Below are 12,100 nucleotides of genomic sequence, written 5' to 3'. Positions count from 1 at the left end.
ACTTGAGTCCCTGGAAGCACAAAGGCTGTCCTCTAATTTTCTGAGAGCTAATTGTTCCAAGGCCCAGAGGGACCCTCTGCATAATCATTTCTGCAGAGACTTCATTTCCTGCTAGGAATAGCCCTCTTCACTCTTTTCTTTTCTTTTTTCAGGTGAGCTTAACCCATTTAATTCCTTTTAATTCTTTAACGAAGTTCTAGTTTTCCATATGGACTGTCACTTTTTTAAAAAATATTTTTTTAGTTGTAAATGGACACATTGCCTTTATTTTTATTTATTTATATGTGGTGCTGAGGATCGAACCCAGTGCCTCACCCATGCTCAGCAAGCACTCTACCGTTAGGCCACAACCACAGCCCCAGGACTGTCACCTTTTTACACATATTTTCTACTTCTTTTCTGTAAGCATTGACTAAATTGTCCAACTGGCTCCACTTGATCTGTGCCTACACAATATCCAAAACCAAAACAAATGAAAAGCAACAACAAGAACAGCTGACGGATTTAATCATCAACCCACAGTTAAGCAATTGCTTTACAGAACTAGCTAGAATTTGGTTAACGTGATTTGCTGATTCACTTAAAACCATCCAACCATATAGATAGCCACGTTTCAGAGACTCTTCCAAATCATTTCTGTGTTCTTTTAGAAGTAAGTAGAAATAAGTGTCCTCCGAATTTGGGGGTAGAGGGGATTCTGCTGACTCCCGATGAATGTCCCGTGGCTAAGAAGTATGCAAAGAGGCAATGCAGTCACGTGTCATCCAGAATCAAGGAACTCATCTAAGAAGAACTGGTAACTTCACTCTGCAGTAAGGAATCTTAGGAAATACAAATACCCAAGCTTCTGAGGAATTTTTAGTTTACTGTGTTGGAAATTGTACAGTTGCAGGCTCATATTTATGAATTTTCAATGGTTTTAATTTTCAGTTTTTTAAGCATGGTGAAATATACAAGTTAATTTCTGAGTCTGCTCTCAGAGGCCTTCTTGATGATCCTGAATAAAAAATTAGTTGCAAACTTCCATTCTGGGCAGCAGCAGGACTCACATGGGGGTTCCATATCAATGCATAACCAGGCTTTTCATTTAAATTCTGAAAGATTTTATTCCAGCAGTGCCTGTTCTGACAGAACTGTATTTGAATCTCTTCTAATCCACTTGCTACAAGCTTCAGTGGGAGGCAGATAGTCCAGTGTACAATGGCTGAAGTAAAATAGCCTCATCTCTGCTATTTCCATCCTACTACTGATCCCAAAACCAAGATATACTCAAACATGCCTATGCATTCATGTATGCATACACACACCTCATTTTAAAATTACAAGCGCTTGTCTAACATGTGTCAAACCTTGGGTTCAACCCCCAGTACCTCAAAAACAAAACAAACCAAAAAATTATGTTATGAAGTTGGTAACTTCTAAAATTAAAAGTTCACCTTCTTCACAGCCTTCTGTCGTTAATTTCACCCCTTTGGTGGATTTTCAAATGCAAACAATCATCAGAGCAGTTGAATAGGAGAGAGGCATTAAAATTTGTTGGATATGATAATATACAATCCTTTAAACATCCCACTAAGATCAAAAATGCCCATCTATCTGCACCCCTGTTTTCCCCCTCTAAAAAATGAAGGCAACTGTATCTGCCAGCAGTTCGAGAAAGATGAATAGGATCATGTTTTCCAAGTCTCTTTAAGCTTCACTGTACAATAGTGCCAGCAAAGAACAAAGTATCGTTTTCCTTCGGGCGGAATAATTAAAACAAAATCTCATGAGTCCCATCTGTATGCATGTCTCTCAAATTGATCATGCAGTGATTTTTAAGAACAGAGCAGCTCTGTGTCATTTATTTATGATCGCTTTTCATTGTTACAGAGGAGCTTTCATAACATCACCTTTGGGCTCTGGGGGACCCTTTGCATTCATTAGGGAAGGGAAACAGTCTTTCTTTCAAATAAGCAATTTGATTGCTTCAGGAATAGGTCTGTAATTACTGGAGCACTGGGATATGTTATTGTTAATAAGATAAAGAAACTAGGCTTTCTCCAAATCAGAGGGGGTTCAGCCTCTTCTTCCAGACACTGTAATTAAAATGGGGTGGCAATAGTTTCTCATGCCCCATGACAGGGCTTGCACTGGGCTGCATGCATCAGGTCACCAGCACTTCCTCTATCTTTTTTTTTTTTATATGAAATAGGGTGACCGGAGTCGAATAGTGAAAGTGGTCCTATATAATATCTGAAATTCATATATACAGTGGGAAGGTCAAAGTCCTTGGGTTTGTGATTTATATCTAATTTTGAAATAGTATAAGAGCCTTAACTGTGGAAGCCTGACAAGCTTTTAGAACTTAACATTTTTTTATCCAGAGGCTATAGCAGATTCTAATTGGGTGAACAAATTCAAGAGGATTGAAGACTTTAAATTCAACAGAAACAAATTTGTGGACTATTAGCAATGGGTTATATAGGAGTTTTTTGTTTGTTTGTTTGTTTGTTTGACTTTCATTTTATCACTCCTTTCAATCCTTTGTGCATTCAGGCAGTTTGCTCCACAAACATTATTGATTTCCTGTTCCATCTAGCAAAGTGCTTGGCTGCAGGGCAAAGGGGTCCTTACTCTTGAGAAACTCATCTAATGATCTGCTTCCCACTCCTGCTTCTGCTTGTTCTACTTGGGTTGTTAGCCTTTCACTTTCCTTCATTCCTGCCTTTCTCATGCATATTTAAAGTCTTTGGCCATTTTGAGGGCAATTTTTTTCCCAGTCTTTTAAAGTTACCAGAATATAAACCAGAAGGGGACGTTGCACCGGAATAAGGAGGTTTATCCCCCCCCCCTTACCCTGTTGCTACCCATTAAAAAACCAGAAATATCACCCTTATCATCAAAGAAGGTGCAGTTTGGTGGCATTGTACATATAAGCAGTGCTAGGAAAGCAGTTCTGTTTGGTTGTACTTGGAGATAACTTCAGCAAAGGGCAATGCAAACAATTTTTTAGAATGTTTCGGTCATGGACACCTGGGGAAGCTTTTCATTTTGGAGAAGACCTGCTGGAATGTGAGTATTTGAAATTGTTTTTCAGACAGCAGATTCTTCTGTCAATACCTCAGGGAAACTCTTTCCTAATAGAAGAAAAGTCAGTTTTGGAGTAGAAAGAGGAGTGTCCCTGGGTGGGCAGAATGGATGCCCCTGACCTTGCCGTATAAAGATGATGCTGGGGTGCTATGATAGAAGGGGAATGCACTTAAATTGTTTAAGTGCTGCAAGACTTTGGGAAGAAAGTCTAGAAATCCAGGGGAAACAAAGAAATGATCTATCGATATTACATGACAAAACAGTATGATCTGTGTTTCCTGACATGGCAACTAAATTATACGACATGCGATGGAGCTTAGATTCCTAGAATAGAAGGAAGCTGCAGGGCATGAATCTGTGATGTCATTAGCCTGTACCTGTACATCCATTTATCTGAGCTAACTAGTCATAAATGCCCATGTGGATCATGTAATAAGATTCATACGTAATTACCTCAGCTTTCTACTTGCAACCAAATATCCTCTGGTTACAGAGAATACTTAGCAAGCTAATTAGTGGCACTCATTACCCTCCTCCCAGTCCCACAAGAATGATTCATAATAAATCCTCAGTAATCCAAATCCTAGGGCTCTGATTGATTTGGAACAAAGGAAAGACAGAACTGGAAGGATGACATCATGGGAGGGGGCTCTGCTGCAGCCTGTTGCAGACCAGCCAGAGAGGGGCATTGACTAGACACCTGTTGGAACAATGCCCAGGACTTGTTGGGCCTCATCTTTAAACTCTCGGTGCCTGTGCCCCTCTGCTCCTTTGTTTTCTCCTATAAATGCCATCAACAGAAATCCACCGCCACGGTAGCGGCAGTTTCCATCAGCTCTCTTTCAAAACGCATCCCGATAGATCCCAGAGCTCATGGTGCCTCATCAGCTTCACTTGTCTTCAACTTGTCTGCAAGCCACAGCCATCTCATCCTCGCTTCTGGTGTGGTCTCTAACTGCTCTTCTGTCTCCACAGAGTGTTCTTTCAAAATTGGAAATTATATGTCACCACCCTGTTTATGAATCCAAATTCCTTGCTGGGGCCTTCGAGGACCTAAGTGACTTGGGCTCTGCCTGTACCCACTTCCCTCTCCTGATGCTACTCTCCTGTTTTTCTCCTCTTCCTGGAACCTGTCAAGCTTACTCTGGCCTCAGAGCCTTGGCATTGGCTTTTCCTTTGGTCTGAACACTTCTTCCCTGGAACTCTCCAAAGCTGGCTACTCTCATCATCTAAGTCTGGTATCTGATATGTCCTCCTCAAAGATGGCTTCCCTGGCATTTCAGCTAAAGTAAACCACCTATTTCCCATCACCCCTTAGCTCCCACACTGATTTGTTCCTCCTAATACACCTTTCTATGAAGTCATCATATTAACATGCTCATTGTCTTGTTCACTCTTAGGTCCTTAGCATCTAGCACTCAGCAAGTGCTCCATGAATGGATATTAATTCTAATAATAAAAAAGTAGAGAAAAAGCATTCAATCTAGCCAAGATTTCAATTATAGAAATCGATTAATGTAGGAGTTACTTACTATAGGCATGTCTCCTATAAAGTGCAAGGTGACAGCTCTAGGTTGTAGTTGAATTTGTTAAGTTTTGGAATTGAGGTTTGCCGTGAAGGTAGTTGTCCTAGAGAAGCAACTTGTATTACCTTGATGAGACAACAACATTGACTTCTCCTTGTTAACATTGCAAGATTGATCAGTCAGGAATGCTTCTGACTACACACAGGAGCTGTACCTGACTATAGCTTAAATTAACAGAGTCATTCTGGTTATCTATACTCTGTAACAAAACAGTGCTACTTTGTGGCTTTAGGGAAAAAAAAATTCCTTTTGCTTACAAATCTGCATTTTGATCAGGCTCAGTAGAGAGTTCATCTGGAATCTCCACTTTGCATCAGCTGGAAGGGGTTTGCAATCACCCACATGTAAAAGCTCATTCACCCACTTATCTGCAATCAAGGAAGATTCCAATATCCAGGGACTGGAATAGCAGGACTCCTTGGACATCTTTCTTGTGGCTTCTTTATGTGTTCTTTCAAGAATGTGGCTATTTCTTTTTGTTAGAAGTAACAAGCTGAAGCTGATCTATAATTAAGTCGAAGAGAATTGGACTTTTTCTTTTGATGGGAAGAGGATCAAAGAATCTGTGGATCTATTTTATGATCACTATATGAAATTTATTTTTTGGGACACAAGAAGAACCAAGATAGCTACCCCAAGGCTATTGCAGTGGCTCAACAATGTTAGCAAGTCCTAGACTCTTTCAACCTTTCCCCTCCACTTCTTTAGGGTCTTGGCTTCTCATGCTATGTGCCTATAGGGGCTGCCACCCTTCCGGGCATTGCATCCAGATTCTTATCAGGATGAAGGCAGAATGTCATTTGCTCTTCACTCTCCAGTCTCCTATAAAACACGCAGCTGACTTCCTCTTAGATTTAATTGTCTGGAATTGTGTCAAGATGGTTCTGTCAGGAGCTCAGCTGAGCTGGGAGAGGGGGCTGAGCTGTCAGGTGTCAGAGAAGCAACAAGGAAGCAACAACAAAGCAAAACGAAAGTGACAGTGAAGCCTTCAATCACTTATTGCAATGAAAGGCCCACTCCCCCATTTCATTTTCCCACTTGGATTGATGCATCCACCCAGGTCAAGAGTCAGGTGGACCAGCACAGGTATGGGTGTGTCTCATTCTTAAGGGGACTACTAGGAAAAAAAAAAGCTACTATGGTTTAATGAGTTTTATGGTCCTGAGACCCAGCAGAAAGGGAGATTGAGGGAGGTCTAAGAGAAGAAAAGTACCCAGTGGAGAAAAGTATCATTGAGGTTCCCTGAGGCCACTCAATGGAGGCTCCTGTACTAGGAATACAGATAGGCATGACCCACCAGGGGTCTTGGGTCCTTGACTACACTGCCTTTCAGAGAGTGCAGTGCAATGGGAGGTGCACCAGGTTTGCTGTGGGGGACCCACTTTCTCCCATGAGACCGCCAGGTGGATTGTAATCGCCTATGGTCAGACCTGAAAAGTTGCACACGAGTTTCTAGCCAGAAGCTGGACTCCTCAGGATTCCCCCTAGCCACAGGCCACAGTGGAAGTTGGGAAGTTCAGCATATTTCTTTCTAGCATCTACAGCAAAGGAAGATAAGCGCAAAGGTGACGGGGAATGTATGTTGAATGAACAGATGGACATTATCTGTCAAGCACCATAAATTCCCAGAAAGAGTGTTCAATTTTGTTACAGATGTTTGGATGTTTGATGATTCCATTATAACTGTTTAATTTATTTTATGTTATATATGCATAGAATTGAGTAGGAGCAGAGAAAAGTCAGGAAAGAGATTTAGGAAGGAAAAAATGGGAATGGCTATGGAGAAAAATAGGTCCCCTGAAGTCCTCAAGGATGAGAAAGGTGGTCTGCGACCTAGGACTACAGTATCTCAAACTAACAGCTTGATGTTGGTTTCTTTTCAAAATTTTATTTATCTACTTATTTTGTGGTGCTGAGAATTGAACCTAGCAACTTGCACATTCAAGGTAAGTGCTCTCCCACTACCCAGCCCTTTTTATCTTATTTTGAGACAAGGTCTCACTAAGCCTTCCAGGCTGGCCTTAAACTTGAAATCCTCCTCCCTCAACCTCCCAAACAGCTGGCATTACAGGCGTGCACCACTGTCCCTGGTTGGGGTTGGTTTCATTTGACTTGCATGGTCCAACAGTTCTCTGGTGCCCTGTCCCTTCAGCATCTCCCACCCACACTGCCTTGTCTCACAGGATCACAAAATTGGTTCATCCGATTTGGGACAGTAGCAGAATAACTTGGCATGAAAGAGTTATAATCCAAAAATGAATCTTGCCGTTTTCCAGACCCCTCTTGAAGCAGAAAGTGCTGAAAATGAACACATTCTAACTCCATAGGCTTATTTACCATCCCCTGTTTGGCTTTCAGTAGCTGCTATGATATCATGCTCACAGAAGGAAGGAAGGAAGGAAATGAAGGGAGGGAGGAATAGAGAAAAAGTAGCCTGGCACAGTGGTGCATGCCTATAATCCCAGGGGCTCGGGAGGCTGAGGCAGGAGAACCTCAGGTTCAAAGCCAGCCTCAGCAATTTAGCAACTTTGTGAGATCCTGTCTCGAAATAAAAAAATAAAAAGGGCTGGGGAGGTGGCTCAGTGGTTAAGCGCCCTTGGGTTCGATCCTTGGTACTGAGAGAGAGAGAGGAGAAGAGGGAAGGGAAGGGACAAAGGAAGATGGAAAGGAAGGAAAGAAGTGGGGGAGGGAGGAAGGAAAAAGTCTTCCTGCTTAATTCATTTCTTTAACATTAAATTTTTTTTTGCCAAAGTCAGAGATGAATTAGCAATTACTTGGCAGCCAATTAAAATTCATAGCAAGCTATTCTCTGACCCTGGGGTCAGAAACAAATTTCTTATAAACCTTAGGAGAGTCTCTCTCCTGGGTTTCTTTGAGGTGAGAAAAATTCATATCCTGCTCTCAAGTTCTCATTTCTTGTACAGGGTGGTGACCGGCTCTGTTCCCGGGGCATCGGTTGTGAAACCTAGAGATAACTCTTAATTCCCCACTCAGTGATTTCCCTGCAATTTGGAGAGAAGATCTGTGGTGACAGCTGCCAGTAAGAGCTTCTCAGCTGCAATATTCTGTACGTTGTGGATCAAGAAGAGACATGAAGATGGGGTTAGAGTCAAGGCTGTCTGTTTTCCACGGTTCTGAGAGTTGATCATTCTACAGAGCTGACATTAGACAGGAGCAGAGGATACCGTCACCAGGTGTTTCCCAGGTGTGAAAAAGATGCTATAGTTGAAGTGAGTCTTCCTTTCCAGGAGGCAGTAAAGCAACTTGTTTAGGATCTGCAAGTGAATCTATATGGATGGAAAATGATTTCACCACGCTTGGAACTTTCCATTCCAGCAGAATTAAAAAACTTTCAAATTCCTAGTGGTTGACAAATCTTTTTTGTTGATGGTTATTTCCCCAAGGGAGTTGTGGGGAGGGGGGTGGGCACAAAAAACAAACAAACCAAAAAAAAAAAAAAAAAAACACAATCTTTGACCTTAAGTCATTAAAACAGTTGAATACATGCAAAGTGTCCCTTTATGTCTCTCTATTTATATAAGAGCAAACACTTTCCCACATGGAACATCTGTGAAGATGATATACTGTTTCTGACACTGTGCTGTCAAAGGGACAGAGGGGGAAAAAGATATAAAAAGAAATGCAAATATAGCTAGCTAGTTAGCCAAGAGGGCAAAGGGAGGGGAGACTTACATTAACCTGATCTTCACAGTTGCTAAAAACCTGACAAGGGAAATATGAATTTTAACTAACCGCTAAGACTCAATTGGTTATTCATGTGTGACCAAAAAAAAAAAAAGAACCAGGGAAACTTTAATTTTCTCCTTGTCAGTTTTAAACAGAGAGGCTGTCAATTCACCAAGTGCAGCTATTAAACACATTACAGAAGGGAACCGTCCTACCAGCATCCAGTCTCAACATGACATCAAGCCCAAGACCGCTGTGCCATTACCCTTCAATCAAGTTTCAGTCCGCCCTGCCCTTATTCTGCCCCTGTTATGCGCTCTTGCTTTTATTGGGTAGCACAATGCTCCCTGGGCCTTGCCATCATCCTGTGTTTCCAGAAAGGGAAATGTGGAATGACATTGACAGTTTTAATCAGCAGCCATTATGAACTCTTCCTGGGTCACTGTCTGGCACAATCAATGGACTTCTTTGGCCACGTGTGATTTTGCTGTGCTTCACTGGCTTGGTGCTGATTGAGTTCAAGTTAATTTTACAAAAAAAATATAATTACTATGTTTAAAAATGTTAACGCCAGGCACTAGAGTTCTGTGTCATGTACCGTGTTTTCAAATGTGATTTGAAAATTGCTGTCTCACAGAGCTGGGGTGGTGGCTCAGTGGTAGAGCATTTGCCTAGCATGTGTGAGGCCCTGGGTTCGATTCTCAGCAGTGCATATAAGTAAGTGAATGAAATAAGGGTTCATCAACATCTAAAAAAATATTTTTAAAAAATTTGCTGTCAAATAGGCAATGATGGGAGGCTTAGGAGCAAGGTCTGGGGTAGGGGCAGCAGGTGCCACGTCCAGCCATGAAGGTGGCAAGAAGAAGCCCCTGAAACAGCCCCAGGGAGATGGATGAGGAAGATAAGGCTTTCAAAGAGAAACAAAAAGAGGAGCAAAAGAAACTTGAGAAGCTAAAAGTGAAGGCTGGTGGGAAACTGGCCACAGGTGCAATTAAGAAATCTGACAAAAAGTAAGCTGCTTCTTGTGCCTGAAATGACGGTGACCATGGATTCCATTCCTATTTAAACATCTTTTGTCACCTATAGCTAGTCACAAGTGTTGTGTTGGAGTCTGTTGTAAATTTAAGAATAAACTTTTGTTTAAAAAAAAAAAAACAGGTGAAGTGGTGCAGACCTGTAATCCTCGTGACTCAGGAGGCTAAGGCAGGCAAGTTCAAGGCCAGCCTCAGCAATTTAGTGAGGCTCTAAGCAACTTAGCAAGATCCTCCCTCTACAAATCAATCAATCAATCAATCAATAAGGCTGGGGATGCGGCTCAGTGGTTAAGCACCCCTGGGTTCAATCCCTGGTACCAAAAAAAGGATAGATGAGGTAGTGCTTACCTGTAATCCCAGTGACTTGGGAGGCTAAGGCAGGAGGATCACAAATTCAAGGCCAGCCTCAACAACTTAGTGAAGTCCTGAGCAACTTAGCCAGACCCTTTCTCAAAATTAAACAACAAAAAGGGCTGGGGATGTAGATTGGTGGTTAAGTGACCCTGGCTTCAATCCCCAGTCCAAAAAAAAAAAAATACTATCAAACTATTTGCAAGTCAAATCCATTAAGTCATAGACATCTCCAGAAAACCCTTGGGTGTTTGTTTAGTAACTGTGATCTGTGATACATGCTCATTCAATACATATTTATGACTACAAATTGCTATAATATTTCTGCTTTGAAGAATATGAAAATGTGCCAGGAGGTAAAGTGATATTGTAAAAAAAGGTATGAAACTACTTAAGCCAGTGTTTAGGAAGGATCTCCTGGAGAATTGAGCAAAGATTAAAGTCAAAGTTTCAGAATAAGGCCAGAATAAGTTTCCAGAGAAGCCACAGTTACAGGCAGAACCAATCCTAGCAGCATATAGATCCTAGTAAGGAGACTGGATTTTTATTTTGATTGCCACAGGAAGCCATTGGAGGGTTTTCTACTGAATCATGGTAGAATGTTCTGGCTACTGAACGGAAAACAGTCCCCGCAGAGCCAGAGTGGAAGCAAAGAGTCCAATTTGGAGGCTTTGCAGCAGCCTAGGCAAGCCATGATGTTGCTCTTCACAAATGAACTTTCCATCTGATCAGGCTCATACTGAAATTCTGTTTGAGCCTTACATGAATGGAATGCCTAACATGTGTTTGGTGTGACGATTTTGAATCATAAATTATATCACCATATCCCGAGGGCTTCAGGGTTCTGCTGACCCATCGTTCAGAACTTGGGAAGGATTTACTCTGATCTACCTATTCTGAAGGATCCCCTTTGAAAACACCATCGGATATTGGAAAATGTATGAAGGGCTAAACTCTGAGCCTGTGAAATGGAGAACTCACTAGTAAAAAAACAGTACTTAGTTTACACCTTTGTTTATGGCTGTATCCCGACACACAGGCTGACGTACAAATATTTGTTGAAGGTGGTAATAAGTCGGCCTATTAAAAGCTCAAAAAAATACCAGTTACACCTTAGTAGTACAGCATTCCAACCAGTTGGAAGTGGCCTTGGAGAGACACTTGGTGTTTGAAGACTGTTTCCATGGAGAGGTAGGAATGGACCCACAGCTACTCCAACCTCTGTGTGCCAGCATCCAAGACTTCTTGCCGATCACGATATCCTGAACTGCCTAAGGACAATTCCATCTCTTGCTAGTCACCATCCCTGCCCCCCAGCTCTCCTTCTCCAGGGAAACCCTGTAGACCAGCATCTTGCTCACGCACAGGACGTTCCCCCTGGACACCAGCCCCCCATCCTGCTTCCCAGCTGGCTCTTCTTCCCACTCTGCACCAAAACAGGGGAGCCTTTTGTGGAAGCAATCAAGCCCTAAATCACTGTTTATATTTCTTGGAGTAAACTTAATGCTGAGAAAAGGTTCTGGAATGACTGCCCGGGGGACTGAAGCCCATCTGGAAACATGAATAATGTGAAATTTATCCCTCCATGGATTCCCCCACAAGACCAATTACAATATCATCCTTTCCGAGAATTTCTGCCAATTTTTTATGGGGTCACCAGAAAGTTATATGTTAAGTGAAAACTGCACAGATTTATACAGGGGATAGTGAACGGGTGGGGTGAGGAATGTAGAAGTAAACTACAGGAAACAGTGATGCTCCACAGATGGAAATGTGTGTAAACTTGGCTCTTCATCTCAGGAAGTGGAATGGATTTATTCATTTATCGAATGACTACTGTGTGCCAGGCACTCTTCTAGGTACTGGGGTGAGGGCAATGAACACCCATGAAGCTGGCATTTTAATGGCATGGAAAGATGGGCCATAAGCATCGGCACTAAAAATGGTGCCGAAAGCCTGAGCCCATATGAAGGAACTGAGTTTCTCGCTTCTTGGTAGTTAAGATAGTTGTGCTGCCCTACTTCTTGAGAATTCATGGTGGAACCGTATCCATTGTTTGGAAACTCTCAGGATGAAAGAGACTTGGCATTTAGGAGTTCCCTCATACTTCTCTCCTTGAGCTGCAAAGTTCAACAGCGAGGTATTTGGCAGAAGGCCTTTTGCTGAAGCAATCACCTGACAACATGAGTGGGGAATCTGAGCCAGTCAGAGTCTAACTCAGATGGAGCAGTTTGATTAGGTGATGAGCACACATTATCATAAAATTGCAGAGGGGCTGTAATTCGCCACATCATGGCTAGAAATTATCCTCCTCTGAGGAAAAGTGTCCATGAAGGGTCATCTTCTTTACTGACGGTAGTCCTTAAAATT

At 42.1% G+C, this 12,100-nt stretch overlaps 1 pseudogene; it reads left to right on the top strand.

The window, feature by feature from the left end:
• The first annotated feature begins 9,136 nt into the window (after positions 1 to 9,136).
• On the top strand, positions 9,137 to 9,359 carry LOC125612849 (annotated as a pseudogene).
• The last annotated feature ends 2,741 nt before the right edge of the window (positions 9,360 to 12,100 follow it).

The sequence above is a fragment of the Marmota marmota genome, unplaced genomic scaffold (assembly GCF_001458135.2).
Source record: "Marmota marmota marmota unplaced genomic scaffold, marMar, whole genome shotgun sequence".
Classification (NCBI taxonomy): domain Eukaryota; kingdom Metazoa; phylum Chordata; class Mammalia; order Rodentia; family Sciuridae; genus Marmota; species Marmota marmota.
Note: the sequence above shows the minus strand (reverse complement) of the source record. Positions and strands in the feature narration are given on the sequence as shown.